We start from the raw sequence: 5,883 nt of genomic DNA on the forward strand, positions 1-5,883 counted from the left end.
GTAGACTTGACTACTGTAACGGTGTCTTTACAGGTCTCCCTAAAAAATCAATCGGACACCTGCAGCTGGTTCAGAACGCAAATGCTTGAGTCCTCACTAAAACCAAGGAAGGTGAACACATCCCTCCAGTTCTGAAGTCTTTACACTGGCTTCCGGTGCCTCAAAGAATTAATTTCAAAATACTTCTGCTGGTTTATAAATCACTAAACGGTTTAGGGCCAAAATACACTTCTGATCTGAAGAGGATTGGATTATGCAAGACTGGACACCATTTTCTGGATCATTGGACTCTGTCAAGTTCCCCTCGTCTGTCCCTACCTGACCCAGCTCTCCCTTGGACACACCTTGGACCTGTCCCTCTGGAAACCCAGACTCTGTCCCTCCCTGACTTTTAAGTGTTTGCACAAAAATATAAGTAAGTTTTTGCTCTGTGTTCTGTGTCTGCACCTGGGTTCTAGATTCCACCTTAACTTTGTGTTGTTCCTGTTAGTATACACAGCTGTTGTGTTCACTGTTGCTGGTCGACATGGAGACCAACATGAAGAAGGAGTTCAGTGACCGTTCAGTTTGTTTTGACTGGAGGGAGGACGGAGCATCCTGGTTCTAACGCTAAAGTGAGACACAAGGCGACAGATCTCATTTACATGCTTATCACAGCCGTCAGAGGGAGGAGCGTGTGTGTGTGTGTGTGTGTGTGTGTGTGTGTGTGTGTGTGTGTGTGTGTCTGCGGTGAACACAGAGGCAGGGTCAAAGAGCTGCGTGTACACCTTATCTGGTGCTGTCATGTCTCTCTAGTTGCATAGCTGCACTCAAGTTACACACACACACACACACACACACACACACACACACACACACACACACACACATTGCAGGGCAGAAAACAATGTTGATGCAGATTGGAACTGAAAACCTGGCAGATAGCATCAGTCATTGGCATCAGCGGGTTTTTTGGGTGCTGACATATGGCTGACCCTTTAGCCTGCGCTTCCACGGATACAAATAAATAAAGATATACAACTCCTTAAATAACAATTTGATCTCAATATGAACATCTTAATGGGTGGGAAAATAAGGTATCAGTATAAAAAACAAACAATGACAGGAATGACACATTTGCTTAACACGTTTGCCTTCAAAACACATCAGTAAGAGTGTCACAATAAATACACGTCCGAACTGCAGGCTGATTATAATGGGTATATAATATTAATAATTATATAGAACGGGTTGACACCGAAGGAATCCTAACCGGGTCAAGCTCACTGCAGTGACGGCAGTAATAGGGAAGACAACAACCTCCATAATCCCACGCTACTTCACGACGACATCACCAAAGTTATTTTGTTATTGTTTTGATAGAGAGACCCCTACTGGCAGAAAATGGCATTTACATTTAAGTATATTTATTCTAAAGAGGCTAAACTGTTTTTTTAAATGGACGTTTTGATTTGTGTGCCATTGATGCATTCAATTCAGACGTTGTGTCTCCGACATGTGAAGGATGTGGTGTGACCCATTGACAATGAAGATTTTAACGAATGATATCACAAAATGCAACAGAAGAGACTATTAATGAGACAGACGATACATTTGTAAGCACCAGTCACTTATTTTTGAATAACATTTCTGGACATGACAACTTTTCGACAGCTTAATATTATATAAGTAATCCATGGTATTCATGATACAAGAAAATCTGCAACAGTGTAACAAAAGCGCCCAAACGGGATCTTTGATGGCGACAGTGTTGACTCCCATTAGCATTCATTATCTTGTCTCTACAAGCTTACTGTTGACCACATGTCATGCAAAGTGTGTCTGTCTCTAAACTGGCACAGGATGTTCGCCTGGGCATGTACCTAAGCGGGGACCCGCCCCTGCCCCCCCCCCCCCTTTCTCTCCAAACAGGGACGTGTGCACCAATCTGCTGCTTGGATTAATTTATATGTTGGGGGGGGGTTCTTGAGACAAGCTGCCATTTCCAGCCAATTAAACAGCCTCTGAACCCACAACTGGGCTGAGACGCCCCTGTCTCATGCCCTGCAGCTGAGGGGTGTGAACAGAAGACAATGATCTGATGGTCGGGGGTCAAAACAGTGGGGGTGTTGGAAGACATTTTGGGATGCAAATGTTATGCAGGGTTTTCAGACAAAAGGGTGTTAAAGCTCGAACAGTTAGGCTGCTGTTATTGTTGCAACTTTAATGTCATTTTCTCTTGAGAAAAATCCCCATTATAACTGTTGTCGCCGACGGCCTGAGCATCAGTTTGTTACGTGTCAAAGTGAAATTTAAAACGTAAACAACAGAAATGCAAGTGCATGTGTATTTTAAAGCTGTGCCACGTGTCAGTGGCTGACTACATTTTTGGATTAAGCAATTTGACATAAGTGGGTTCCAGTGGTAACAAAACATTCACTAATCCCGGATTATAATTTCTAATGTTTGGGTTTAGGAAATCTATACCACATGCCATTCAATGGATTTCTATGGAAGCTTCATGAATAAAGACTCAGTTTGTATTTAAGAGAAACTCTGGGTGTACAGCCATTACAGTTACCTCCAAATTAGTCTATTTTAGAGCCCGACCGATATATCGGCGGGTCAATATCAGGCATTTTCTAATCTATTGGTATCGGCATTTATAATTGCCGATTATTATTATTATTTTTTTTTATTATTCTGATAAATGAATATTTAAAAAATAAAAACCACTGTCAATCATGTTATGAATGTTCCAGTTCTTCCGCTCTCTTTGTGTTGTTGTTCTAAACTCTGGTTGATTTCTGAGGACTATGGTTACCAGACCTCTGCAGGGTAAATCCAGACAGCTAGCTAGACTATCTGTCCAATCTGAGGACTATGGTTACCTGGTCCTCAGATCTCTGCAGGGTAAATCCAGACAGCTAGCTAGACTATCTGTCCAATCTGAGGACTATGGGTACCTGGTCCTCAGATCTCTGCAGGGTAAATCCAGACAGCTAGCTAGACTATCTGTCCAATCTGAGGACTATGGGTACCTGGTCCTCAGATCTCTGCAGGGTAAACCCAGACAGCTAGCTAGACTATCTGTCCAATCTGAGTTTTCTCTCACACAACTAAAATAACTTTTGAACGCACACGTTCCCACAAAACAAAACAACTTCCTTCCCGAGGCTGTTTTGCAGCGGCTCCATGCGGAGCTTAGCACCGCCCATGACAGCTGGGATTTGTTTGAAGAAAGGCCAATAAATCATCCTGCATTGTGGACTAGCCAGACCCTGTTTGGTCTTGGTCTGAAGGTGGAAACGGATCTACGGTATATTTGGCAACGATCCACTGTTGGACATGATGACATTCAGGGAAAACAAATTAAAACACAAGATTTAGAAAGAAACTAAATTAGCCATATTTGCAATGAAATACAACATATCCAAAGAAAAACATTATTTTAATACTGAGCACGTGGGCTTTAATTACAGTTAGTCAAGCGTGAGTCACTGTTTGAATAAGACCGCAATTCACAGTTGTAATTACACGTCACTGCTTGCCTTTTCTTGACAGCATTATTATTATTATTATTTTACAAATTTAGAAGCAATTCCACTGTTGCTGACAGATTTCCAAAATCTGAATAAATTCATGAGACTCAGGCCGAGTCATTCTTTTTCCTGTCTTGACGCTTGAAACACGTCTGATATTATCCTAAGCCTTCGCAAAATCTTATAGTCTGTGACTAAAAACTCAGTGACATTATGACAGATTGTCTTTAGAAAGATCTATTTAAAGTCTTTTCTGAGTAAGTGAATGGTAGGCATGACTTTCATCCAGGTGAAATTGCACACAAGAAGACGTTTTGCAAACTGATACAAGATGTCTCTATAGCAGAATGAATTCTGGGCACTTTACACCTACAAAAGCTTATTTACACCATGCTGAGAGTCTAGAAAACCACCAGAAGTTAATCTGTCATGGCATGAATGAACTACATCCTAACTGTCAGAGGTAATTATTTGTACTAATGGTTTTCACACTAGCAACAAATGTGTTATAATAAACAGATCTACGTAACACTGAAGGCTGACTGAGAGGGAAATTAGGGGAGAGGCAACAGGTTGTTGATTCCAGTCACATGATGTGGAAATGTCTTGAGTCCTGAGAGATACAAAGTTAGAGAGGGAGGAGGGGATGTAAGGAGCATTACCTGACAAATGCTCTCTTGACAGTAACGTTTTGCTGGATTGAGTTGACAGACAGTGACAGACTTGGAAACATGGAGACATGCAACAAGAGGAGAGTTAATATAAGCTATACAGCGTGGTTTTAGTTGTAATGCTGCAGGAAGTCGCCGATTGTTGCAAATAAAAACAGAGGAAAGAAAGAGAGGTGGAGAAAGTGAGATAGCTGCTTCCTGTCGGGGATCATGTCAGCACTTGTCGAGGAGGTGGAGAAGGAAGTCATCTCAACTGCCCATCAAAATAAAAGCACGGTAACTGGACTTGAAAAGCCACTTTAAGTGCATTGTTGTGGAGTACAGAAACAAGCTCAAATGAAGAATCAAACTGATACTGAAACACATTGCAGTGTTGAATGGCTGCAAATTAATACATGCACATAAAGCAAGACAAAATGATTAGTTTATGAATGTCATATTTGGCTTTGGACATTATATTTATTTTTGTTTTGTTTCTACAATGCAAATATTTACTATAAAACAAACAAGTGCATATGGTCTGGAGATTTTTAAATCTTTGGTATGAATGATACACAGTTAAAATACATTTTATTCTTTTAATTTGCCCATATTTCACAGTGATTTAGACACAATATTATTACTGTTGATTGTGTTAATACACGTATTTTTCATTCAACCATGTGCTGGGGCATTCAGATAATTTATCATGCACGTTTAGACCTATAAGATCCTAAATCGTAACGACTTTAGTCAATTTTTCACCACTGAACACAACTGCACTGCTTACTTTTCAACTTTTTAACATACTACAGCACTTTAACACACTGTACATCAACTTTTGTAACTGTGTTTAATTGTTGTTTTGTGTCTGGTTTTATTTATTTAATTCTACCTATTCTTGCGTTTGTATGACTGTTTTTTTTTTCTTTCATTTTTCTTTATGTACAGCATAGCACACAAGGAACTATGACAATTGAAATGGCTCTACATACAATCTGAAGAAACACCTTTTTTTTTCCCTCCCATTGGGTTCAGTCAAAGGTTGCCGTGGGTTTTATTCTGAAAATCCCTACCGGAAGTCGGTTCTTGCTTTGACAGTCAGCAGAAGAAAACCGCTCAGACTGACAACATCCCGGACAGAGAAGAGCACCGACGAGACGCGGCTCCGTGATTCGGTACATCTCCTCGGTGGTTTTTGTTTTGATGGGTTAATCTAACAGAAAAACTAACTGAATATTAACTGAAACAACCCAAACCTGGAAACTTGACATGGAATAACACATTTTCCACCGGAGTGGCCCTTTTTTCCATCTTGTGGTTCTTCGCCGGTTGTTGAGGCACATTTCATCCCGTCTGATGTCCACCTGTTCCGGCCGGTTTGTGACCTGCAGACAGCCTCACCACGGAGCGGCAGATAGACCAAGTAAGGCCTTCATCTGTAGATGAACTCCATCTATTTCAATGTTTCTGAAGTTAGTTCAGAATCTGACAGCCCAAAGTTGCATCGTCTGTCCAGCTGTGAGGGGGGAAAAGCTTGGCTGAATGAATGTCACGCGCTACATTTCTACTCTAAAATGCTTTGCTAGAGTGTCTTTTTTATCATAACAGATCTACAACATTGACCGTAGCTTACACTGGACCACTTTTGTTTTTTGTTGTCAGTGATGTTTCTTCGACTCTTTCGTGTTGTTAATTTCATCTTTGAGACA

General features: G+C 40.8%; 1 protein-coding gene across 1 annotated transcript in view; it reads left to right on the plus strand.

Moving 5' to 3' along the window:
* The first annotated feature begins 5,283 nt into the window (after positions 1 to 5,283).
* The window catches only part of bbc3 (BCL2 binding component 3), a 14,781-nt gene continuing 14,181 nt past the window's right edge, over positions 5,284 to 5,883 (plus strand). Inside the window, exon 1 of the mRNA XM_032512098.1 lies at positions 5,284 to 5,597. The gene's annotated coding sequence lies outside the window, so the exon portion shown is untranslated. The remainder of the gene's footprint in view (positions 5,598 to 5,883) is intronic.

The sequence above is a fragment of the Etheostoma spectabile genome, chromosome 3 (assembly GCF_008692095.1).
Source record: "Etheostoma spectabile isolate EspeVRDwgs_2016 chromosome 3, UIUC_Espe_1.0, whole genome shotgun sequence".
Taxonomy (NCBI): Eukaryota; Metazoa; Chordata; class Actinopteri; order Perciformes; family Percidae; genus Etheostoma; species Etheostoma spectabile.